General features: G+C 45.0%; 1 long non-coding RNA gene across 1 annotated transcript in view; it reads left to right on the top strand.

The window, feature by feature from the left end:
* LOC141089001 (uncharacterized) overlaps positions 1 to 25918 on the top strand; it is a 123837-nt gene that overhangs the window by 57124 nt on the left and 40795 nt on the right. The window lies entirely within an intron of this gene.

Genomic DNA, 25918 nt, shown 5'->3' with positions numbered 1-25918 from the left:
TAAGAAGTGCGCAAAGACCTTTAGCCGAGGGAAAAATCTGAAAAATTTGAATACCAGTTGCATGCTTAGACATTTAACCAGCATGCACTTGCAAGCGTGGACACAACACCAAACCTCAAGTGCCACATGTGCAACTGATCACAACGAAGGTAGTCAGCAACGCTACATTGTTTCCCCCACTGTAAGCACACCGGTTAGCACAGCAGCAAATGTTGAGGTGTCGTTGCAAGGCCACAGCAGTCAGGGAATCCCACTGTTATATCAACGAAAGACTGATTCTAGGCCATCAGAAAGAACACCAACTCCATCACCATCATCAACCCTCTCTCAGTCCGCCCTGTCCACCGCTACTTCCACCATATGCAGCTCTCAAGTCCAGCTCACCCTCCCAGACACTATGAGTAGGTCAAGAAAGTACTCAGTCTCTCATCCGCGTACACTGGGTTTGAACGCCCACATTGCCAAACTAATCTCGTTTGAGATGATGCCCTTTCGGTTGGTGGAAAGCACAGCTTTCCGCGAACTCATGGCCTATGCAGTACCACGCTATGACCTACCCAGTCGCCACTTCTCTCGCAAAGCCATCCCAGCCCTCCACCATCATGTGAAAGACCGCATTGTCCATGCACTCAAGCAGTCAGTGAGCGGAAAGGTGCACCTCACAACTGATGCATGGTCCAGTCGGCATGGCCAGGGCCGTTACGTGTCCATCACTGCGCACTGGGTTAATGTGGTGGATGCAGGGTCCACAGGGGACAGCGGTGGTGGGACAGTGCTGCCTAGCCCACGGTATAGGAAACAGTTGGCTGTAGGCGTTCGACCCTCCTCCTCCTCCAGAAGCGAAAGCTCGTCCACAGAGCGCAGTCGTACGAGCACTCCATCTGCAGCTGCCACTGTTGCACACGATGTGTCCCCCTATCGAGCAGCTAGTGGAAAGCGGCAGCAGGCTGTGTTGCAGATGATGTGTTTGGGCGACAGACACACCGCCGAGGTGCTGGCCGAGTACTTGAAGCGACAAACTGAGTCATGGCTGGGCAGTGTACATCTTGAGGCAGGCAAGGTAGTTAGTGATAACGGCCGTAATTTTGTGGCAGCCATAGCCCTTTCAAAACTCAGCCACATACCTTGCTTGGCTCACACCTTGAACCTGGTGGTGCAGTGCTTCCTCAAAAATTATCCGGAGTTAACAGCCCTGCTCCAGAAGGTGCGAAGACTGTGCGCGCACATCCGCCGGTCGCCTGTACACTCCGTTCGTATGCAGAAGCTGCAGCGATTGCTCCACCTTCCCAACCACCGCCTCATTATCGACATTGCAACAAGGTGGAACTCCACCCTGCACATGGTGGAGCGGCTGTGCGAGCAGAGGCAGGCCATAATGCATTTGTGGGAGGATACACGGCCAGGCACTTTGAGAGCAGACATGGAGTTGACAGGCGTGCAGTGGTCGAAGCTGAAAGACCTTTGTAAAGTCCTTCAGTGTTTTGAGGAATGCACACGGCTGGTAAGCGCAGACGACGCCATCCTAAGCATGAGCATCCCACTTATGCGTCTGCTCATGCAAACTTTGACACACCTTAAGGAGCAGGCGTCTGCAGCCAATGTTGATGAGGAGGAAGAGGAGGAGGGAATCCTTGATGACATTCAGCCATTGTCTGCTCAGGGACCTCTCCTGGACGAGGTGGAGGAAGAAGAGGAGGAGGAGGAGGATGATGGGGATGATTACTTAGGGGAGGAGGATGCATCTCGTGGGGCAAGTGAAAATGTTGGCGTGGCAAGGTCTGGTACAGGGTTTGTGCGTGACTGGAGGGATGTGGATTTGCCAGAAAGTGCTCCTCCACCCAGCACTCGCAGTGCATCATTGACACCGGGAACATTGGCCCACATGTCAGATTATGCCTTGCGGATCCTAAAAAGGGACCCCCGCATTGCCAAAATGATGAACGATGACGACTACTGGTTGGCCAGCATCCTGGATCCACGCTATAAAGGCAAATTACAAAACATCATGGGACAGGAGAACCTTGACCTAATATTGGCTAATAAACAAGCAACTCTGGTAAATCGGTTGCTTGAGGCATTCCCAGCACACAGCAGCGGTGATGGTTCTCACACGAGCCGTACGGGCCGGGGGCAGCTTGGCAGAGGTGTTCGTGGTGCACACAGCAGAAGTGGCGTTGGAGACAGGGGTTTCATGACAATGTTGTGGACTGATTTTTTCAAATACCGCTCACACAACTGGTAATACTGCATCGATGGAAAGTGACAGGAGACAGCAGTTGTCAACTATGGTTACAAACTACTTTTCCTCCCATATCGATGTTCTCCCACACAGGTCATTCCCCTTTGACTATTGGGCCGCTAAACTGGACACCTGGCCTGAATTGGCCCAATATGCCTTACAGGAGCTCGCTTGCCCAGCTGCAAGTGTGCTATCGGAAAGAGTCTTCAGTGCAGCTGGATCAATCCTGACAGAAAAAAGGACCCGTCTGTCAACCAAAAATTTGGATGATCTAACCTTCATTAAAATGAACCACGCATGGGTTTCCAAGGATTTTGTGCGAGTGCCGTTGCCCTGGACAGGTGGGTAGGCCGACTCTTGGGCGCGGGCACTGTCACCGGGTCCCTCATAGTGCAATCAAGTGTCTCTGACGGTGGTGGTGCACACCCGCCGTCAGACACACCGCTGTACTATGAGGGGCCCAGTGCCAGTACCGACGCCCACGAGTGTGCCCCCCTTGCTTGGCCAGGGCCCCAGCATTTGCAATCTTTACCTCTCCCTGCTCCTCCACTGTGTAATCTGGGCCGTCAAATCCATACTGTGCCTGACACTGTCTGAGCCTGCCTCCTGATGTATAGACATATATTTTGAATGTGTATGCTATCCATACATGTTATCCGGGGATACGGTACCCCTTCTAACCTTTGTGCAATGACGTGCAATCCATACTGGGCCTAACACCGTCTGAGCCTGCCTCATGCTGTATAGACATATATTTTGAATGTGTACGCTATCCATACATGTTATCCAGGGATACGGTACCCTTTCTAACCTTTGTGCAATGACGTGCAATCCATACTGGGCCTAACACCGTCTGAGCCTGCCTCATGCTGTATAGACATATATTTTGAATGTGTACGCTATCCATACATGTTATCCAGGGATACGGTACCCTTTCTAACCTTTGTGCAATGACGTGCAATCCATACTGGGCCTAACACCGTCTGAGCCTGCCTCATGCTGTATAGACATATATTTTGAATGTGTACGCTATCCATACATGTTATCCGGGGATACGGTACCCTTTCTAACCTTTGTGCAATGACGTGCAATCCATACTGGGCCTAACACCGTCTGAGCCTGCCTCATGCTGTATAGACATATATTTTGAATGTGTACGCTATCCATACATGTTATCCGGGGATACGGTACCCTTTCTAACCTTTGTGCAATGACGTGCAATCCATACTGGGCCTAACACCGTCTGAGCCTGCCTCATGCTGTATAGACATATATTTTGAATGTGTACGCTATCCATACATGTTATCCGGGGATACGGTACCCCTTCTAACCTTTGTGCAATGACGTGCAATCCATACTGGGCCTAACACCGTCTGAGCCTGCCTCATGCTGTATAGACATATATTTTGAATGTGTACGCTATCCATACATGTTATCCGGGGATACGGTACCCCTTCTAACCTTTGTGCAATGACGTGCAATCCATACTGGGCCTAACACCGTCTGAGCCTGCCATATGCTGTATAGACATATATTTTGAATGTGTACGCTATCCATACATGTTATCCGGGGATACGGTACCCTTTCTAACCTTTGTGCAATGACGTGCAATCCATACTGGGCCTAACACCGTCTGAGCCTGCCTCATGCTGTATAGACATATATTTTGAATGTGTACGCTATCCATACATGTTATCCAGGGATACGGTACCCTTTCTAACCTTTGTGCAATCACGTGCAATCCATACTGGGCCTAACACCGTCTGAGCCTGCCTCATGCTGTATAGACATATATTTTGAATGTGTACGCTATCCATACATGTTATCCGGGGATACGGTACCCTTTCTAGCCTTTGTGCAATGACGTGCAATCCATACTGGGCCTAACACCATCTGAGCCTGCCTCATGCTGTATAGACATATATTTTGAATGTGTACGCTATCCATACATGTTATCCGGGGATACGGTACCCCTTCTAACCTTTGTGCAATGACGTGCAATCCATACTGGGCCTAACACCGTCTGAGCCTGCCTCATGCTGTATAGACACATATTTTGAATGTGTACGCTATCCATACATGTTATCCGGGGATACGGTACCCCTTCTAACCTTTGTGCAATGACGTGCAATCCATACTGGGCCTAACACCGTCTGAGCCTGCCTCATGCTGTATAGACATATATTTTGAATGTGTACGCTATCCATACATGTTATCCAGGGATACGGTACCCTTTCTAACCTTTGTGCAATCACGTGCAATCCATACTGGGCGTGAGAACGGCTGGCGAGCTGTTAAGCAAGCTACAGCTCCTGTCCAGACAAGTACAGGGATTCCCTAGCGAGGAGACTTATTTGATTGTTTTCTATGTTGGGACAGCAATTTTTGGGAAGCACTATACTCTGGAGAATGATAGATGGGGCCCACCATACACTGGAACATTCCAAAGGTGGACATCAGACACTGGAGCAGCATTTACAGGGCCCATTATACACTAGAGCATTAGAAATGGGGCCCATTATGTTTGGAGCATTATTTGGGCCCATAAGACAGTGGAGCTTCATCCATGGGGACCAACATATACTGTAGCATTATGTGGAGCTCATCATATACTGTTTCAAACATTATATGGGACCAGTGATTTTGTATGGAGAAATAGATGGGCCTCGTCATGAGATGTAAAAAGTGAGGTATTTTTCATGGTACTATACCGCTATTTCTCTGCCGTATCGGAGCATGATGAGTTGTGGTATGTGTTAAAGGGGCGCTCTTTCGCCCAGGGCACATGAAAACCTGCAGCCAGCCCTCCCCCCCAACAAATTTAGCCAAATAACCCACATTTTTCAGTGCGTAACTTGTATTATGAAGTTAATTAAGGTTGACAAGCTTAAGTAAGAAGAATTGATGCTTTTGGCATTCAAATGGGCACTGTAGGTGTGTTTCCTGTCCTCTCACTGCCGACTTTTATTCCCCATTGACTTACATTGGGTTTCGTGTTTCGGGACGACCCCGACTTTTCCCTATAATCGGACGATCTTGCTCGACCCGACTTTTGGAAAAGTCGGGTTTCACGAAACGAAACGCGACCCTAAAAAAGCAAAAGTCGCTCAACTCTAGCCACGACCAATCAGTGACAGTTGCTTAGTCGTCGTGGCAGCACTGCCGCATTGCTTATTGTACAAGCACATTACAGCCATTAAAGGCATCACTGCTGCGTTGCTCATTACACGGGCACAGTCCTGTATATATTCTGGAGTACAATATATTAGGTTATTAGGTAACAGTAGAATAGTAACTGCAGCTCTGGATGTAACTTGCGTACAACACAATAGGTGACAGCAGAAAAGTGAATGCAGCTCTGGGTGTAACTGGAGTACAATACATTAGGTAAGATCTGAACAGTGACTGCAGCTCTGGCTGTACCAGGAGTATAATACATTAGGTAAGAGCAGAACGGTGACTGCAGCTCTGGGTGTAAATGGACTACAATACATTAGATAACAGCAGAACAGTGACTGCAGATCTGGGTGTAACTGGAGTACACTACATTTGATAAAAGCAAAACAGTGACTGCAGCTCTGGGTGTAGCAGGAGTACATTAGGTAACAGCAGAATAGTGACTGCAGAGAGGAGAGAAAGAGTCCGGGGGCTGTCGGGAGGTGAGTATTTTTTATTTTAACAGAGACTCTAGAATACCTGATGTGATAGAATCGGGCCACCATCTAGTTACTGCATAGTTTCGTTATTAATGTTTAGTGAGAATCAGGAGAGCTTTTGGTATGGTTTATCTGGTGACGTATTTGTCTGGTGTTGATTGACATCTACAGAGCTGGCCACTCAGTACGAGGGATATAGTTTTGGACAAATAGAACCTGTCAGAGCTTGTGTAACATTTGGTTACACAGGCATTGTTTTTTCCAAACAAGACATAAGCTGGGGAAGATTTCAGGTAACACAGAAGCCTGTTAACCTGTGGACTAAGAAGAGGATGCCTGTGGTTCCACAGTGTGGATATCCCAGGAATTTCTCTGTCCTCACTGTTCTGCTTCTCACAGTTGATGTTTCCGGACTGATGATGCGTTATTCCTGGTCAAGTTTTTCTCATGTAATGTGCAATGCAAGTACTTTACCTTTGTAATTTGAATCATGCAAAAGTGTGTGCAATATCACACTATTTCCTATTTTCTGTAATCTTTTAATTATTGAATAAAATGAATCGCCTTCTCTAAAGCCATATCTGACCCCTTTAAGCACTTGGCAAAACAGTGAGCAGTGCGCCTGGGTACAAAATATGTGTATGACAGTGAAACAACTGGCCCTTCCCCTGTGTTATGTCATTCCCAATCTTTTGTCCAGGAAGGAGGCGCTGAGGCTTCCTGTCCACAACCTGCGATTACTCAGACACAAAAGTCAGCAGCCATGTCCAGTTCATTGCCCCAGCACAGCGTTCAATTGTCCTTTGTCAGCATACACAGTATGTGTGTTCATAAATTGTTTGTTAGATAGGGCATGCATATTCGTTAGCAATTTACAATGTCCGGTACTGGACAAAGACCATTGCTGACTTTTCCAGGCTCCTAAATGAGTCTTGTGTCTCTTTATTAAACTGTTGCTTCCTTTACATTTTCTAAATTTGGGTCCTTACAAATAAGGTGGTGGGGTATTTGCCAGTTTCTGCATATTTTAAGCACGTCTAAGAGACTGGGTTAATATGCTCGACAGACCTATTGTTACCTGAGTAATACACTCCATAGACCTCGACACTTTCAGGGATAAAGAGGGTACAGAAAGTATTCAGACCCCATTACATTTTTCACTCTTTGATTCATTGCAGTTATTTGGTAAATTCAAAAAAGTTCATTTTTTTCCTCATTACTGTACACTCTGCTCCCTATATTGACTTAAAAAAAACAGAAATGTAGAAATTTTTGCAAATTTATTAAAAAAGAAAAACTGAAATATAACATGGTCATAAGTATTCAGACCCTTTGCTCAGACACTAATATTTAAGTCACATGCTGTCCATTTCCTTGTGATTCTCCTTGAGATGGTTCTACTCCTTTATTGGAGTCCAGCTGTGTTTAACTAAAATGATGGGACTTGATTTGTAAAAGCACACACCTGTCTATATAAGACCTCACAGCTCACAGTGCATGTCAGACAAAATGAGAATTATGGTCAAAGGAACTGGCCAAGGAGCTCAGAGATAGAATTCTGGCAAGGCACACATATGGCCAAGGTTACAAATGAATTTCTGCTGTACTCAAGGCTCCTAAGAGCACAGTGGCCTCCATAATCCTTAACTGGAAGAAGTTTGGGACCACCAGAAGTCTTCCAAGACCTGTCCATTCAGCCACTGAGCAATCGTGGGAGAAGAGCCTTGGTGAGAGAGGTAAAGAAGAACCCCAAGATCACTGTGGCTGAGCTCCACAGATGCAGTAGGGAGATAAGATAAAGTTCCACAAAGTCAACTATCACTGCAGCACTCCACCATTCGGGCCTTTATGACAGAGTGGCCCAACGGAAGCCTCTCCTCAGTGCAAGACGTATGAAACCCGCATAGAATTTACTTAAAATACATGAAGGACTCCCAGATTATGAGAAATAAGATTCTCTGGTTTGATGAGGAGCCACAGATTAGATATTAGAAAAAACTTTTTAACTGTTAAGGTGATCAATGAGTGGAACAGGCTGCCACAAGAGGTGGTGAGTTCTCCTTCCATGGAAGTCTCCAAACAGAGGCTAGACAGACATCTGTCTGGGATGATTTAGTGAATTCTGCTTTGAGCAGGGGGTTGGACCACATGACCCAGGAGGTCCCTTCCAACTCTACCATTCTATGATTCTATGAGACAAAGATAGAATTATCACCAAAAAGTTCTAAGCGTATGTGTGGAGAAAACCAGGCACTGCTCATCACCTGTCCAATACAATCCCAACAGTGAAACATGGTGGTGGCACCATTATGCTACGGGGGTGTTTTTCAGCTGTAAGGAAAGGATGACTGGTTGCAATTGAAGGAAACATGAATCCGGCCAAGTACAGAGATATCCTGAATGAAAACCCCTTCCATAGTGCTCTGGACCTCAGACTTGGCCGAAGGTTCACCTTCCAACAAGACAATGACCCTAAGCACATAGCTAAAATAACAAAGGAGTGGCTTCAGAACAACTCTGTGACCATTCTTGACTGGCCCAGCAAGAGCCCTGACCTAAACCAAATTGAGCATCTCTGGAAAAACTGGAAAATAGCTGTCCTCCAACGCTCATCATTCAACCTAACGGAATTGGAGAGGATCTGTCAGAAAGAATGGCAGAAGATCCCCAAATCCAGGTGTGAAAACTTGTTGCATCTTACGCAAGAAGACTCATTGCTGTACTAGCTAAAAAGGGTGCATCTACTCAATACTGAACAAAGGGTCTGAATATCTATGACCATGTGATATTTCATTTTTTCATTTTTAGTAAATTTGCAAAAATTTCTACATTTGCTTTTTTCATTCAAGATTGAGTGCAGAGTGTACATTAATGAGAAAAAAATGAAATTTTTTGAATTTACCAAATGGCTGCAATGAAACAAAGAGTAAAAAATGTAACGTAGTCTGGATACTTTCCGTACCCACTATATCCTGCAGTTACGCCCTTGTTGCTCAAAATCATGCTAAAGATACATTATGCCTGCTTGGGTAGTTTCCAGCAGTGCGTAGACTTGTGCAAATTGCACAATAGCACTCTTGTCCCTTTCCTTTGAGGAGGCTGCTTCCAAGTAAAATGAGGCTTGTACATGTTCCTGACATGGGTTTCAAGCCTGACAGACTGACCACAATACAGGCCCTCGCTTGCATACACTGTATTCAGAATTTAATTCTAATGCTTTTGGTGTCTAGTAAAATCCAATTTACTGACATTGAGCATACAGCTCACCCAACTCCTGTATTATATTCACCTTAGGCTGGTTTCACGTTAGCGCTTTTTAAGCGCACGCACGGCCGGGGGTAGCTCCGCCCCCGAGCCGGCTCTCTGCCCGGCGTGCCTGCCCCTTGCTTGTAGCGCCGCCTCCTAGCGCACAGCGGCGCCTGCGATCGGCGCACCCTATCTTTAGCATAGGGTGCGCAGATCGTGTGCAGGCCGTGCGCTAGTTGCGCTTTGACCTGCGCTGCGCACTTTTGACGGTGCGCCGTGCGCGCCAAAATCAAACTTTTCAGATTTTGGTGCGCACGGCGCACCGTCAAAAGTGCGCAGCGCAGGTCAAAGCGCAACTAGCGCACGGCCTGCACACGATCTGCGCACCCTATGCTAAAGATGGGGTGCGCCGATCGCAGGCGCCGCTGTGCGCTAGGAGGCGGCGCTACAAGCAAGGGGCGGGCACGCCGGGCAGAGAGTCGGCTCGGGGGCGGAGCTACCCCCGGCCGTGCGTGCGCTTAAAAAGCGCTAATGTGAAACCAGCCTTACAGTGGCTTCACTCGCTATGACAGTTGTTCCATTGGGATCCGGTGGCAAAAATGAACTGTTGAGCTTACAAAACACAGATTTCACAGCACCTGCTGGCCCTCTGAAAATGTGAAGCGAGGGAAACATAATGAGATGGCGGTGGTGGTGGCAGGTGAAACCCAAAATTCAAATGGGCATTTTAGCTGGCATTATAAGGTGTTGGGGAATATGTATTCAACTATCTTTATAACTTTTTGGCATGAAGGAGGGTCCTTCCAAAATGTAGGAGTGAGAGCCCTCACAAATGTTAAAGGAAAAACTAAAGCCAAAATGCTCCATGTGAACATATGCTAAAGGGAGGTACACTTTTTTTGCATTTTTATTTAGCGTTATATACATGTAATTATGAAGGAAAAAATGTTTCTTAGCATTTTTTCCTTTAAAAAAAAATTTTGGTTTGGTAAGTATTTTTAAAAATCCGTAAGGCTGGTTTCACATTTGCGTTTTTTAGCGCTGGAAAAAAACGCATATGTGCGCATGCGTTTTTCCCCTATATTTAACATGGGTGCGCATACCTGCGCGCTGGTAAGCGCATGTATGCGATTTTCATGCGCTGCGGTTTTTTGGGGTGTGCGTTTGTATTTTCCAGACGCAGCATGTTGCATTTTTTGGCCCTGCAAAAAAGCGCATGCGCACATATGCGCACGTTTTGAGCTAAAAATGGCCATTATAGCCTATGGATGCGCATACATGCGCACTGGCATGCTCATGTATGCGTTTTTTTGCACATGCGTTTTTTTTTGGTTAACCATGGAATTTAGGGGTTTGGGTTAGAGTTAGGGTTAGTTAAGGGGGTTTAGGGTTAGGGTTAGGGTCAGGGTCAGGGTTAGGGTTGGGGTTAGGGTCAGGGTTAGGGTTAAGTATGGTTTGGTTAAAGGTTAGGGTCAGGGTTAGGGTTAGGGTTAGGGTCAGGGTTGGGGTTAAGTATGGTTTGGTTAAGGGTTAGGGTCAGGGTTAGGGTTAGGGTTAGGGTCAGGGTTAGGGTTAAGCATGGTTTGGTTAAGGGTTAGGGTCAGGGTTAGGGTTAGGGTTAAGGTTAGTTAGGGTTAAGTATGGTTTGGTTAAGGGTTAGGGTCAGGGTTAGGGTTAGGGTTAGGGTCAGGGTTAGGGTTAGGGTTAGGGTCAGGGTTAGGGTTAGGGTTAGGGTTAGTTAGGGTTTAGGGTTTGGGTTAGGGTTAAGTATGGTTTGGTTAAGGGTTAGGGTCAGGGTTAGGGTTAGGGTTAGGGTTAGGGTCAGGGTTAGTAAAGTCATGGTTTGGGTTAGTGTGAGGGGCCACCTAATGTTGGAAAAAAACGCAAACGCGGTAAAAACGCACTAAAAATGCATACAAACGCATAAAAACGCTGCGTTTTTTTCATGCATGCTCATAAAAATGCTTGAAAAAAACGCAGCAGTTGTATGCTTTTGTATGCGTTTTTTCAATGCGTTTTTTTGCGGGAAAAACGCGCTGCAAAAAAAAGCAAGTGTGAAACTAGCCTAAAACCGGTGCAATAATCTTACATTTTTTCCAGTTGTGAGTCAGAAAGGCATGCAGGCATCTTCTCCATGCTGTTCCCATTTAGTTTTAGCTCTTTCCCATCAATTTCACCTTTTTTCTCATGCTCCCAGAACTGTTTGTTGGATCCAGCAGAAAAATATTCGGCTTTCCCATTGACTTGCATAGAATTTGTTATTCGGTACAAATACACGGATATTAGAAATGATTTGTGCCGATTTTCCCAAATCTGAATATTTCACTATTCGATCATCACTAATAATGACCCCTTTCATTTAAAACAAGCCCTGGAGGCAGATTCTCATGCAGATCAGTATCCGGCCCATAGTCCAGAGCAGCTCATTTGCATATAACAAAAATGTGGATTTCTCTGGAATAAGACATCAGATCGCAGATATCAAGATATACCGTATATACTCGCGTATAAGCCGAGATTTTCAGCCCATTTTTTGGGCTGAAAGTCCCCCTCTCGGCTTATACGCGAGTCACATACCGGGGGTTCGGCGGGGGGAGGGGGAGCGCGGGTGTCAGATCATACTTACCCCCCGACACGTTTCTGCAGCCCCCTGCTTGTCCCACGGTCTCCTTTCCTTCCTTCAGCAGTCACGTGGTACCACTCATTAAAGTCATGAATATGCGCATATTTATGACTTTAATGAGCGGTACCACATGACCGCTGAAGGTAGGAAGGGAGACCGTAGGAGAACGGGGCTGCAGAGATGTGCCAGGGGGAGGTAAGTATATGATATATTCACCTGTCCCTGTTCCAATGCTGCTCGCGGCTGTCTGGCCACTGGGTCCCTCTGTCAGTGACGTTCAGGCAGCAGAGGATGCGATGACATAGCCAGTGCACGCCCTCTGCCTGTACACTAACTGACAGAGGGACCCAGCAGGCAGACAGTGGTGAGCAGTGCTGGAACCAAGACAGGTGAATATCTTAGGTGCCGGGTCCTGAGCCAGCGGCGACACCTGTCCCCCATAGCGCTCTGATGTCCGCCTGCTCAGCACACTTGCACCTGGCCCCCAGGGACAAGAGGTGAGTATGTCTTTTTTTTTCTTCTTTTTTTTAATAGCTGCAGCAGCGGCAGCAGCAATGTATGGGGACATAATCTATGGGAGCAGCATATGGGGGCATATTCATTGGAGCATCTTATGGGGGCAGCATATGGGGGCATATTCAATGGAGCATCTTATGGGGGCATATTCATTGGAGCATCTTATGGGGCATATTTATTGGAGCATCTTATGGGGGCAGCATATGGGGGCATATTCATTGGAGCATCTTATGGGGCATATTCATTGGAGCATCTTATAGGGGCAGCATATGGGGGTATATTCAATGGAGCACCTTATGGGGGCAGCATATGGGGGCATATTCATTGGAGCATCTTATGGGGGAAGCATATGGGGATATATTCATTGGAGCATCTTATGGGGGGTATATTCATTGGAGCATTTTATGGGGCATATTCATTGGAGCATCTTATGGGGCAGCATATATAAGGGCATATTCAATGGAGTATCTTATGGGGGCAGCATACGGGGGAATATTCTATGGAGCATCTTATGGGGGCAGCATATGGGGGCATATTCTATGGAGCATCTTATGGGGCCTATTCTATGGGATATTTTATGGGGCAGCATATCGTCGGGCATAATCTATGGAACATCTTACGGGGCCATAACCTTTATGGAGCAGCATATGGGGCATATTATTCTATGGAACATCTTATGGGGGCATTATTAACTTTTGTGCAGCATTATATGGGATGTATTTTGTATGGAGCATCTTATGGGGCCATCATGATCTGTATGAAGCATTATATGGGGCTCCTGATTCAATATGGATATTCAAAAACATTTAACCTACTGATTAATTTTACTTTTATTGGTATCTAGTTTTATTTTTGAAATTTACCAGTAGCTGCTGCATTTTCCACCCTAGGCTTAAACGCGAGTCAATAAGTTTTCCCAGCTTTTTGTGGCAAAATTAAAGGGGTCGTCTTATACACGGGGTGGCTTATACATGAGTATATACGGTAATTTTATTCAACTTTTTACGACTTGCATGCTCATACAGACGGCTTAGGAGATTTGAGGGTAAAGGCATGCTGGGATTGGAATTTTAGTACAACTGGAAAAATACAGGTTGCAAATCCCTTGTTTAGTGCATATGTGAATGGATATGAATATGGATTCTCACTTATTGAAAACAAATTTTCTCATAAATAGCAGACATGGATTTGAGGACAACATATATGGCATTGCTAAGGTTTTCTTTTTGCTACAAGTTATCTTCTTCAAAAAAAGTCTACTGATTTTATTGATGGTTATGGTCATCTAGAGGAAAAGCAATGTCAGAAAATGGGGGGGGGGATTTCCGAAACTGTGAAATTCCCCCTATTAATTAAACACACGGTAATAGTGAACATGAAAGGAGGTTGTCTATCAAACGTGTTTAAGTGATTGAAAGCGTCCTGGTTTTACTACCGTAATGAAAGCTATAGTGAATTCTGCAGAAAATGTTTTTTTTGTGCTTTACATTCAACATGCAAATTACATTTGGTTCCTCTATGGGGAAAAGTGGAGGGCAATTATTTACCATACGAAGCATTGAAGTTATTTATCCTGATTCTCTGAAACAAAGTGTAACTCTATTGTAGCATATTTGCATGTCAATAGCCAACATGCCATGACATACAGTAGTATTATACAGGAAAATTCTCACAGAGTTAAAGTTCACTGTGTAAAAAGTTACGTTTTATACCTACAGGAACTGTGCATATTGTAAGCAAACCAATGAGTATTCCTTAACAAAATAGAAAGGAGGTTTAAATCGAGATGGAGGGTATAAAATGCAACTGTCACAAAGGATTCAGATGGCTTTAAAGCAAATGATTTGACATTAGATAATTTGTCCTTCTGACTATGAAAAACTACCCAAAAAAGGAAATTAAAAAAAATGTATATACAGTATATATGCCGTAATTTTTATAAATGCTGTTCAATAAAAATCATTGTAATAAGAGCTTATATGGATAAAAATTCCTGAGGTGCTTCCGTTTAACCCTTTCGCGCCTGAGCCTGTTTTTGTCTTCGTGACCAGGCCAATTTTTTCAATTCTGACCAGTGTCACTTTATGAGGCCATAACTCTAGAACGCTTCAACGGATCCTGCTGATTCTGACACTGTTTACTCATGACATATTGTACTTCAGGATAGTGGTAAAATTTCTTAGATATGAACTGCGCTTATATGTTAAAAAAATCGAAATTTGGCAAAAATTGTGAAAATTTTGCAATTTTCAAACTTTTAATTTTTATGCCCTTAAATCAGAGAGTGATATCGCACAAAATAGTTAATAAATAACATTTCCCACATGTCTACTTTACATCTGCACAATTTTGGAAACATAATATTTTTTTTTTGGAAGTTATAAGGGTTAAAAGTTGACCAGCGATTTCTCATTTTTACAACAAAATTTACAACACCATTTTTTTTAGGGACCACCTCACATTTGAAGTGAGTTTGGGGGATCAATATGACAGAAAATACCCAAAAGTGACACCATTCTAAAAACTGCACCTCTCAATGTACTCAAAACCACATTCAAGAAGTTTATTAACCCTTCAGGTGCTTCACATGAATGAATGGAATGTGGAAGGAAAAAATAAACATTTAACTTTTTTTCACAAACATTTTACTTCAGAACCATTTTTTTTATTTTCACAAGTGTAAAAACAGAAAATGAACCACAAAATTTTTTGTGCAATTTCTCCCAAATACGCCGATACCCTGTATGTGGGGCTAAACCACTGTTTGAGCACACGGCAGAGCTCAGAAAGGAAGGAGTGCCGTTTGACTTTTTCAATGCAGAATTGGCTGGAATTGAGATTGGATGCCATGTCGCATTTGGAGAGCCCCTAATGTGCCTAAACAGTGGAAACCCCCACAAGTGACCCCATTTTGGAAACTAGACCCCTTAAAGAACTTATCTAGATGTGTCGTGATCACTTTGAACCCCCAAGTGCTTCACAGAGGTTTATAACGTAGAGCCATGAAAATAGAAAATCATTTTTGTTCCACAAACATGATCTTTTAGCCCCCAATTTTTTATTTTCACAAGGGTAACAGGAGAAATTGGACCCCAAAAGTTGTTGTCCAATTTTTCCTGAGTACACTGGTACCCCATATGTGGAAGAAAACTACTGTTTGGGCACACGGTGGGGATCGGAAGGGAAGTAGTGACGTTTTGGAATGCAGACTTTGATGGAATGGTCTGCGGGTGTCATGTCGCGTTTGCAGAGCCCCTGATGTGCCTAAACAGTGGAAATCCTCCACAAGTGACCCCTTTTTGGAAACTAGACCCCCCCAAGGAACTTATCTAGATGTGTGGTGAGCACTTTGAACCCCCAAGTGTTTCACTAAAGTTTATAATGTAGAGCCGTGAAAATAAAAAAATCATTTTTTTTCCACAAAAATGATCTTTTAGCTCCCAATTTTTATTTTCACAAGGGTAACAGGAGAAATTGGACCCTAAGAGTTGTTGTCCAATTTGTCCTGAGTACGCTGGTACCCCACATGTGGGGGGGGACCACTGTTTGGGCACACGGTGGGGCTCGGAAGGGAAGTAGTGACGTTCTGGAATGCAGACTTTGATGTAATGGTCTGCGGGCGTCATATTGTATTTACAGAGCCCCTGATGTACCTAAACAGTGGAAACCCCCAATTCGAATTCCAACCCTAACCCCAACACACCCCTAGCCCTAACCCTAGCCCTAACCCTAACCCTAGCCCTAACCCTAGACATAGCCCTAGCCTGCCTACCTGCTTTTTTTTTCTTTACTTTTTTTTTTATTTTTGTGTTTTTTATTTTTTGTATTTTTGACTCATAGTAACGCCACTTCTCCTCTGATCTCACACTGGCAGATGATCAGAGGAGAAGCAGCGTTACTATGTGACAAGATCGCTGCCCGGCACATAGTAACGCCACTTCTCCTCTGATCTCACACTGACAGATGATCAGAGGAGAAGCAGCGTTACTGTGTGACAAGATCGCTGCCTGACACAGCTGTGCCAGGCAGCGATCAGCTGTGCCAGGCAGCGATCTAGTCACACTGTAACGCTGCTTCACCTCTGCTCATCTGTCAGCATGAGCTCAGAGGAGAAGTCGCGTTATAATGAGGGAGATCACCAGGAAACAAGCAGCTTTCCCAGCGAGCTCTCTCATTGGCTGCTGTGACGCGACGTCATCAGGACCTGAACCAATCAGGTCTCGATGACGTTGGGGGTCCCAGCATGCATTGTGCACCGGGATCCCCGCATTATAAGGTATGAGGGGGTCCCGGGGGGCACAAAACCGCTGACAGTAGATAAACGTCGGCGCTGCACAAAGCCCAGCAAGCGCCAACGTTTATCTACTGTGGGCGGTCGCGAAGAGGTTAAAGGTGTAATCCCAGAATGTAGTCTAATCTGGCCTTCAACTGAATAACCATACTGATGGGAACACTTTGCTATTCCAATATTTTTGGTTTATTCAAAAAGGTTACAAGTAAAAAAAAAAAAAAAAACTTCATTTTAAGTGACTTTGAGAGGTCTATGTGACAGAAAATACCCAAAATTGCACCCCTCAGAGTGCTCAAAACCACATTCAAGAAGTTTATTAACCCTTTAGGTGCTTCACAGGAATTAAAGCAATGTGGAAAAAAACCATGAAAATATTACATTTTCCCACAAAAATGTTGCTTTATCCCTAAATTCTTCATATTCACAAGGGTAACAAGAGAAAATGGACAATAACATTTATTACTCAATTTCTCCTGAGTACGTTAATGCTCCATATGTGGTGAAAAACTACTGTTTGTGGACACGGCAGGGTTCAGAAGGGAAGGAGCACCATTTGACTTATGAAGCTCTAAATTATCTGGAACAGACAGCAGACGCCATTGCGATTTTGCACAGCCTTGATGGGCCTAAAAAGTAGAAACCGCACACAAGTGACCCCTTAAGTTGCAGAACAGCAGACATGTGACTCCATTTTGTAAATCACATCCCTCTGGGAATTTATCTACAGATGTAGTGATGATTTTGGGTCCATGGGTGTTTTCCAAAAACAAACAGCAATATGTTGCTGAGCGAAAATTGCAAATCTGCCATTGTGATGCCCAGTACATTGTAGTGCCCAGTTCCTTGTAGTGCACATACATTATACCCAGCTCATGCTTCTGGAGACACACCCCTCGTAAATTAAGCAAGCTATCATTACTACAGTGCTGACAAACTTGTGGACGCTAAATGTGGTTTAGGCACACTGAGGCTCAGAAGAGAGGGTCATTTGGATTCGGGAGTAGAGAAGAGTGATCTTGTTTGGAAAAAGTTGCCAATCTCAAATTAGGCACGAACGTTGCACATTCGTATTCGTGTTCAGATTCCCAAGCTTTTTTTTCCTAAAAATCAGCAAAACTCTGCCAAAGTTTGGTAAATGACGGAGTTCACTAAGGGCTCTTTCAGACATCAGTGATTCAGCATGAGCCACAAAACGTCCCGCACCCATAAACACTGATGACACAAGGATGACAACCCTTTGTCATCTGTGTGAAACGTACTGGCGCCTTGGAATCAGCAATACTGTTTGCGCTGTTTCCTGGCGCTGGTTGCTGAAAAAGACAGCTCTCATCACTGTTCCCTGCTTGCTCTGCAATCAGCGCTAGCAGGGGACAATATTCAGAGTTGTATTCATGTGTTAACAGCAAAAGCAGGTGGCAAATGATGGGAATAATCATTAGCCGCCGCCTGCGCTATAAATAAAAAAAATATAAAAATAAAATGACCTGTATTTTTGATAACCAGCCAGGCAAAGCTGACAGCTGCAGGCTGCAACCCTCCGCTGTCAGCATTAGAAAGGCTGGTTATCGAGAATAGAGGGTCCCCCATGATATATTTTTTTAATTATTTAAATAAATAATTTTAAAAAACGGCACGGAGTTCCCCCTATTTGGTAAGGGGCCATTGATATTGGTCATCCAGCCTAAAAATAGCAGACCCAGAAAAGGCACTTTGACGTCACCACTAGTCACCGATGCTGCTCTCGTAGCAGCTTATTCCTCTGTGGTTCTCAGCATGGACAGTCACATCTTGGCACCGACCAGGTTGAAAACTGTTTATCATGGATTAGAGGTGGGACATTGGGATGGGCGAATCCTGAAATATTCGGAATCGCTAGGCTGTAACGAGTCCGACTTGGAAACTCGCTATTCGTTGCAAGTCTAGCGAGTCCAATGTTAATGAATGGGGATGCGAGTTTTGCAGCGATTCCTGTGCTGGGGAGGAGGAGAATGGGGATGCAGATTTTTTTTTTTTTGCAGAGTTTCTTAGCGATTTTGTGTCAGCAGCTGGACACAAAATCGCTAAGAAACTAGGATTGCTTGTATTAAACTGTTAAAAAACTAGCTAGGAGTTCTCTCTCTCTGTTTTGCAGCGATTCCTGTGCTGGGGAGGAGGAGAATGGGGATGCGAGGAGAGAGAGAGAGAGAGAGAGAGCGAACGAACTCCTAGCTAGTTTTTTCACAGTTTAATACAAGCAATCCTAGTTTCTTAGCGATTTTGTGTCCAGCTAGGACACACAAAACTAGCTAGGAGTTCACTCTCTCTCTCTCCCCTCCAGCACAGGAATCGCTGCAAAACTCGCATCCCCATTCTCCTCCTCCCCAGCACAGGAATCCCCCAGCACAGGAATCGCTGCAAAACAGAGAGAGAGAACTCCTAGCTAGTTTTTTCACAGTTTAATACAAGCAATCCTAGTTTCTTAGCGATTTTGTGTCCAGCTGCTGACACAAAATCACTAAGAAACTCTGCAAAAACTAGGATTGCCATTCATTTGCATTGGACTCGTTACTGTGCGAGTAATCGCTTGGAAACTCGCAGAGTACCGACTCCTGCGAGTCCCCTACTACTCGCAGAGTAACGAGTCCTAACGAGTAGATTCGCCCATGGGACACAATGGCGGACAGGTGAGGGATATGGTTATTTTTCATTTTTGTTTTATTACAGGAGACCATGGCTTCTGTGGAATGGGTGATGATGTGAGTATGGTATAATTTAGATTAAATAAAGGAGTCTATGTCATTATTTCAATAAAAGAATTTTACTCTGGCTGTGTGTTTAGTTACAATTAGAGTTGAGCGATACCATCCGATACTTCAAAGTATCGTATCGGATGGTATCGGCCGAACTTTAAAAAAAGTATCGGTATCGCCGATTCCGATACCGGAAGTCCCATTCAAGTCTATGGGACTTCCGGTATCGGAATAAGAAAAACCCTTTCCTGCCCTTGTACAGCCTCTCTGGGGTCTGTACGGGCCTTTCGGGGGGCTGTGCCGGCCTGCCAGGGGGTCTGTGCAGGCTCCGGTGGTCTGTGCCGGCCTGCCGGTGGTCTGTGCAGGCTCCGGGGGGCTGTGCCGGCCTGCCGGGGGGCTGTGCCGGCCTGCCGGGGGGCTGTGCCGGCCTGCCAGGGGGTCTGTGCAGGCTCCGGTGGTCTGTGCCGGCCTGCCGGTGGTCTGTGCAGGCTCCGGGGGGCTGTGCCGGCCTGCCGGGGGGCTGTGCCGGCCTGCCGGGGGGCTGTGCCGGCCTGCCGGTGGTCTGTGCAGGCTCCGGGGGTCTGTGCAGGCATCGTCCGATGGGACTACAAGTCCCATCGGGCGATGCCTGCTACCATGACAGTGATTGACACATTAGCCAATGATGGGACAGTAGTAGTCCCATCATCCGGCTAATGTGTTAAATGTAAAAAAAATTACATGCTACATTCATACTACATACTACATACATGCTACATTCATACTACATACTACATACATGCTACATTCATACTACATACTACATACATGCTACATTCATACTACATGCAACATACATACTACATATATACTACATGCATGCTACATACATACCACATATATACTACATACATACAATACATTCATACAATACATACATAGACATACAGTACATATAACATAGAGTAACATACTTACCAATACTTGTCACATTGTTCCCCGAAGCCATTGTCGTCTACGGAATAAATATTAACATAACAAACCACAAAAATACTCACCCACGATCCGAAGCAGTCCACGAGTGTGTCCCACGACGATCTTGGGTAGAGAACTGCAGCATCAGCTGATGCTGCCGTTCTCTACGGGCTGCAGGAATCCAATGACGGAAGGTAGGTATCCTTCCGCACTGTATTCCTCCGCCACTTAAAAAAAAAAAAAGTCCCTAGTCTCACTTTATGCCATTGCTGTGTGGGAATTTCCCACACAGCAATGGCATAAAGTGAGACTAGGGACTTTTTTTTTTTTAAGTGGCGGAGGAATACAGTGCGGAAGGATACCTACCTTCCGTCATTGGATTCCTGCAGCCCGTAGAGAACGGCAGCATCAGCTGATGCTGCAGTTCTCTACCCAAGATCGTCGTGGGACACACTCGTGGACTGCTTCGGATCGTGGGTGAGTATTTTTGTGGTTTGTTATGTTAATATTTATTCCGTAGACGACAATGGCTTCGGGGAACAATGTGACAAGTATTGGTAAGTATGTTACTCTATGTTATATGTACTGTATGTCTATGTATGTATTGTATGAATGTATTGTATGTATGTAGTATATATGTGGTATGTATGTAGCATGTAGTATGTATGTAGTATGTATGTAGCATGCATGTAGCATGTAGTATGTATGTAGCATGCATGTAGTATGTATGTAGCATGCATGTAGTATATATGTAGCATGTATGTAGTATGTATGTGGTATGTATGTAGCATGTAGTATATATGTAGCATGCATGTAGTATATATGTAGTATGTATGTAGTATGTATGTAGCATGTATGTAGTATATATGTAGTATGTATGTAGTATATATGTAGCATGCATGTAGTATATATGTAGTATGTATGTAGTATATATGTAGTATGTATGTAGCATGCATGTAGTATGTATGTAGCATGTATGTAGTATGTATGTAGTATATATGTAGTATGTATGTAGCATGTAGTATGTATGTAGTATTTTTTTTTTTTTTTTTTAACATTTAACACATTAGCCGGATGATGGGACTACTACTGTCCCATCATTGGCTAATGTGTCAATCACTGTCATGGTAGCAGGCATCGCCCGATGGGACTTGTAGTCCCATCGGACGATGCTTGCACAGACCCCCGGACATCAGCACAGCCCCCCGGCAGGCCGGCACAGCCCCCCGGCAGGCCGGTACAGACCCCCACAGGGTGCACAGCCCCCCGGCAGGCCGGCACAGCCCCCCGGCAGGCCGGCAGAGACCCCGGGCAGTCCACACAGCCCCCCGGCAGGCCGGCACAGCCCCCCGGCAGGCCGGCAGAGACCCCCGGAAGGCCCGAAATGACGGCGCATCATGATGCGCACACACCGCGCATCATGATGACGTCAGGCCGTCAATCAACTGAACTTCCGATTCCGATGCCGAATTCCGATATTGAAAAAATATCGGAAGTCGGTATCGGAATTCCGATACAGCAAGTATCGGCCGATACCCGATACTTGCGGTATCGGAATGCTCAACACTAGTTACAATATAACTATAGGATTAGGCGTCTCATAGAAACCTCTCCATTACTAAGCCATAGGCTTGATTTCACCGGACAATAAATAAGTGACATCAACCCTACAAATATGAACCCCAATTGCCATCGCCACAGGGCAAGTGGGAGGAGCTGGGCAGAGCTTAATACTCCTATTGCGAACTTGTATACCGCTGCTGCACCATTAAAAGAAGCATCCTTTGAAGGGCTACATATTTTCTTTTTGCTATTAATACTGTACAGTTTACAGACATATAAATAAATACCTAAGTTAAAGTGGCAAAGCGTGCTGTAATGGATGGGGAAGTGGACGAGCTGCTGATGATGCATGCAGAGGCTGCGGCCATGTGCCAGGTGAAACTGTGCCTGCTGCAGGAGCACAACAAACATGCTCATCCATGAGAACTAGTTTGCTGTCTCACTCTGCAGGGGGTCGCGGGACACCACTCTTGAAGCCAGAACAGTGAGAACAGGTGTTCGGCTCGTTGGCAGAGATGTTTCCAGTATGTTTCCCAGCACCACCTTGTATTCCACGTGGTCCCTTCTCACTAGTCAATGGTATTGACCACATCACTGTTCGAACTCTGCTCCTCCTTCCTCCCACCATGGTGAGTCCCAGGTGACAATTGATCGCACAATTGGACACTCTGAGGAGCTCCTTACATTTTTATTCATTGATTCTGGCCTCTTACCATGCATATTTCAAGAGGGACATGAGGAGCTTAGGTGTAGTGATGCCCAAATATTTCAGCAGCCACAGTCAGAAGTAGATGATGGTGGGAAAAGGCAATTAGTGTCACAAGAGGTAGATGATGACGAGACACAGTTGTCAATAAGTGATGATGTTAAGTCAACAAGTCAGGAGGACCAGAGTGCAAAAGTGAAAGACGAGGTGGTGGACAATGAAGTCACTGACCCAACCTGGGTAGATGCTGATATAGAAGGGTTAATGGTAACCCTTCTATATCAGTGCCATGCAGAACGAAGCAAGAAGCGCAGATGGGGAGGGATCCACAGCACCACAACAGACAGGAAGAGGCAGTGGGGTGGCCAGAGAGAGAAGGTGGGTAACTGTTCCCCAGAGCACCCTCACTATTCAAGTTCAATTGTTTTTCTAAAGAAAGTGCAGAAGATAAAAGAATGGTCATTTGCAATTTGGGCCATACCAAGATCAGCAGGGGCCTGACCACTAGCAGCCTGACCACCAGTATGCTCAGGCTCATGTCGTGAAAGCATCCGACCAGGTGGACCAAACGTCTGGTCCATAACGCAGATGTAGATGCCTCCTGCTTTTTACTTGTCATTCCACATTGTCCAGTTCTTGTCCAGGTGCATCATTCAGCTGTCCCTACCCCAGATCTTTGAGCGCAAGCGAAAATACCAAGCCACCAACCCACAAGCTCAAACAATAAAAGGGCAGATTTTCAGATTGCTTTAGGGGGTCATCATGCAACTCTCACTCTTAATTTTTCCAAGGTGTTTATGATGCCTTCCTTTATAATTTTTGTGTATGAGGTCTACCTCTACAATTCTTTTACATATATATATATATATATATATATATATATATATGTAAGGGAGGGCCAGGGCTGTAGTCATGGCCGCACACTTATTCATCTCTGTGCCCTGACCTCCTCTTACATGAAAATGATGTCCATTAATCAGCATACCTGTGTTTCCTGGTCCAGCTCCTTCAGGATCTTCCCTCTGCTGCAGGAGACCCTCGCCAGACAGATTTGCAAGAATTGAAACACAGTCCATACCAACTTTAACAACTTTACTGACTTTAGGACACAGCACATCCAGTTCTGTTACAGCATTAGCGTCACGTTTCAAGCAGTACATATCTTCCACTTTCTCTGTACTTCTCTTCTCTCACTGTTGCACAGCACGTACCCAGGTCGGACCGTGACACACGGCCCCTCAGCGTCCTCCCCATTCAGACACACTTTCATTGGTGGTTCCCTTAGCTGTCTCGCCCTGGCTGTGAGAGAATGCGCCCAGGATGAGATCTGCCACATGGTGAGTGACCTGCCCATCCTTTCTGCTGTGTTCACAATTAGAGCACAGGCTTCTCCTTGCACTGACACTGCTCTCACTGCTGTCACTGCTGCAGTTTTCTTCCCACTGGCCCTGGATGGCTGGGCTTAAGCTTCAAATGTTACGGGGCCACTGTGTTGTCCCCAGGGCTTTAGCCCCCTGGACGGTGGAGGGCTCTCTGGCCCCAACTGAGCTGCTCCAGCTCCCTAGCCCGACTGACTCAATACAGGAAATCTTGCAGCTTAACTTACAGTAAGCCCATCCTAAGCTAAACATGTCCTGACTTGTCTATTATTTGAAGAACTGTGTGCACTGAAATGCCCTCCATCTTGTTGCCAAATGAAGGTACTGCACTCTCCCTATAAACCACAGTGCACAACCTATGTACATGGCAGCAACAAGATATAAGACAGTATACATAAAGACATAGCAAAACATATATACGGTACATATTATAGATTTAACTTCTAAGGTAATACACCAGTAGGTGCAGCAATACCCTTCCTAAGAGTTGTAATACACTATAAGTGTAGCAGTACCATAACAACATTTTAGTTATAGCCATACATATACCCCTAGGAGGTAAATGTATTTCAGCCCTTGCACTCAGTGTATAGGCATAGTCTAGGAGTCTCACTTCTTAAAAAATGGGGAAAAATGTTTTGTTGAGGCCCTCCTGTACGTGTCTTCCCTTCATCTAAATTTTGTCAGCCCTTGCACTTAGTGCCTAGGCTTTATGAGTCTAGGAGTCCCACTACCTAACAATATTAACAGAATGTGTATGAGGCCCTCCTTTATGTCTAAGGTCGGAGTCACACTACCGAGTGCTATGCGAGAAAACATCAAGAAGCACTTGGCCCAGTGTTAATCTATGTGGCCGATCACATCACCATATATTTTCCCAGGTATACTCGACATGCATGTAAAATCGCAGCATGCTGCAATTGGCACCAAGACTCAGCTGATACTCGCCAATGCAAGCCTATGGGTGCAAAAAAAAATCACACAGCAATCAGACCATGTGAGTGCAGTCTGATTTTTACACACCGATGTCCTTTGAAAAGCCGGCAATTCATCTGCTGCATACAATAAAATCACAGTGACAGGTTAGAAAAGAATAGATAGACTAGATATATGCACATATAATACATAGATATATAGTTGTCAGTGACACACATGTATATACAGTATGGATATATATGTGTATATATATATATATTTTATATATATATATATATATATATATTTTACATAGATAGAAGAAAAGCCGGCAATTCAGCAAAGGTGTAATGTAAAATCACAGCAGGAGCCGACAGGATAGAATAGATGGATTATACAGTAACTACACATAGAATAGGTAGAAATACAGATGTCTGTCTCAAATACAATTAGTACAGTGTGTGTGCAGCTTACTATACATGCATTTAATTAATAGAAGATTATTTTCCTGAGAAAAAACGGGGTGGGCTCCCATGTAATTTTCTTAGCCAGCAAAGGGAAAGCTGACAGCTGGGGGGGCTAATATTTATAGCCTGGGAAGGGGGTAATACCCATGGAGCTTTCCAGGTGATTAATATCAGCTCATACTGTATACTTAGCCTTGACTGGCTATTAAAATGGGGGACCCTAAAAAATGATGTATTGTCCCCCTATAAATAATACCAAGCAAAGGTTATGTGGAGAGCTGCAGGCTGATATTAATAGCCTAGGAAGGAGCCATGGATACTGCCCCCAATGGCTAAAAACATCAGCTCTCAACTGCCCCAGAAAAGGCACTTAGCCTCGCTTTTCCCACTTGCCCTGTAGCGGTGTTAAGTGGGGTAATAATTTGGGGGTTTATGTCACCTTTGTACTGTCTGGTGACATCAAGCCCTGAGGTTAGTAATGGAGAGGCATCAATAAGATGCCCCCATTACTAACCCCAAAGTCATAAAAACACAGACACCCAGAAAAAAGTCCTTTAATTGAAAGAATGACACAGACTTCTTTAATAATCTTAATTAAACCATACTTATGACCTCATCCATTCCACTGAAGCCA

This window comes from Dendrobates tinctorius, unplaced genomic scaffold (assembly GCF_039654945.1).
Source record: "Dendrobates tinctorius isolate UK_male_01 unplaced genomic scaffold, ASM3965494v1 ptg000043l, whole genome shotgun sequence".
Taxonomy (NCBI): domain Eukaryota; kingdom Metazoa; phylum Chordata; class Amphibia; order Anura; family Dendrobatidae; genus Dendrobates; species Dendrobates tinctorius.
The sequence above is the reverse complement of the archived record's forward strand: the minus strand, read 5'-3'. Positions and strand labels throughout refer to the sequence as shown.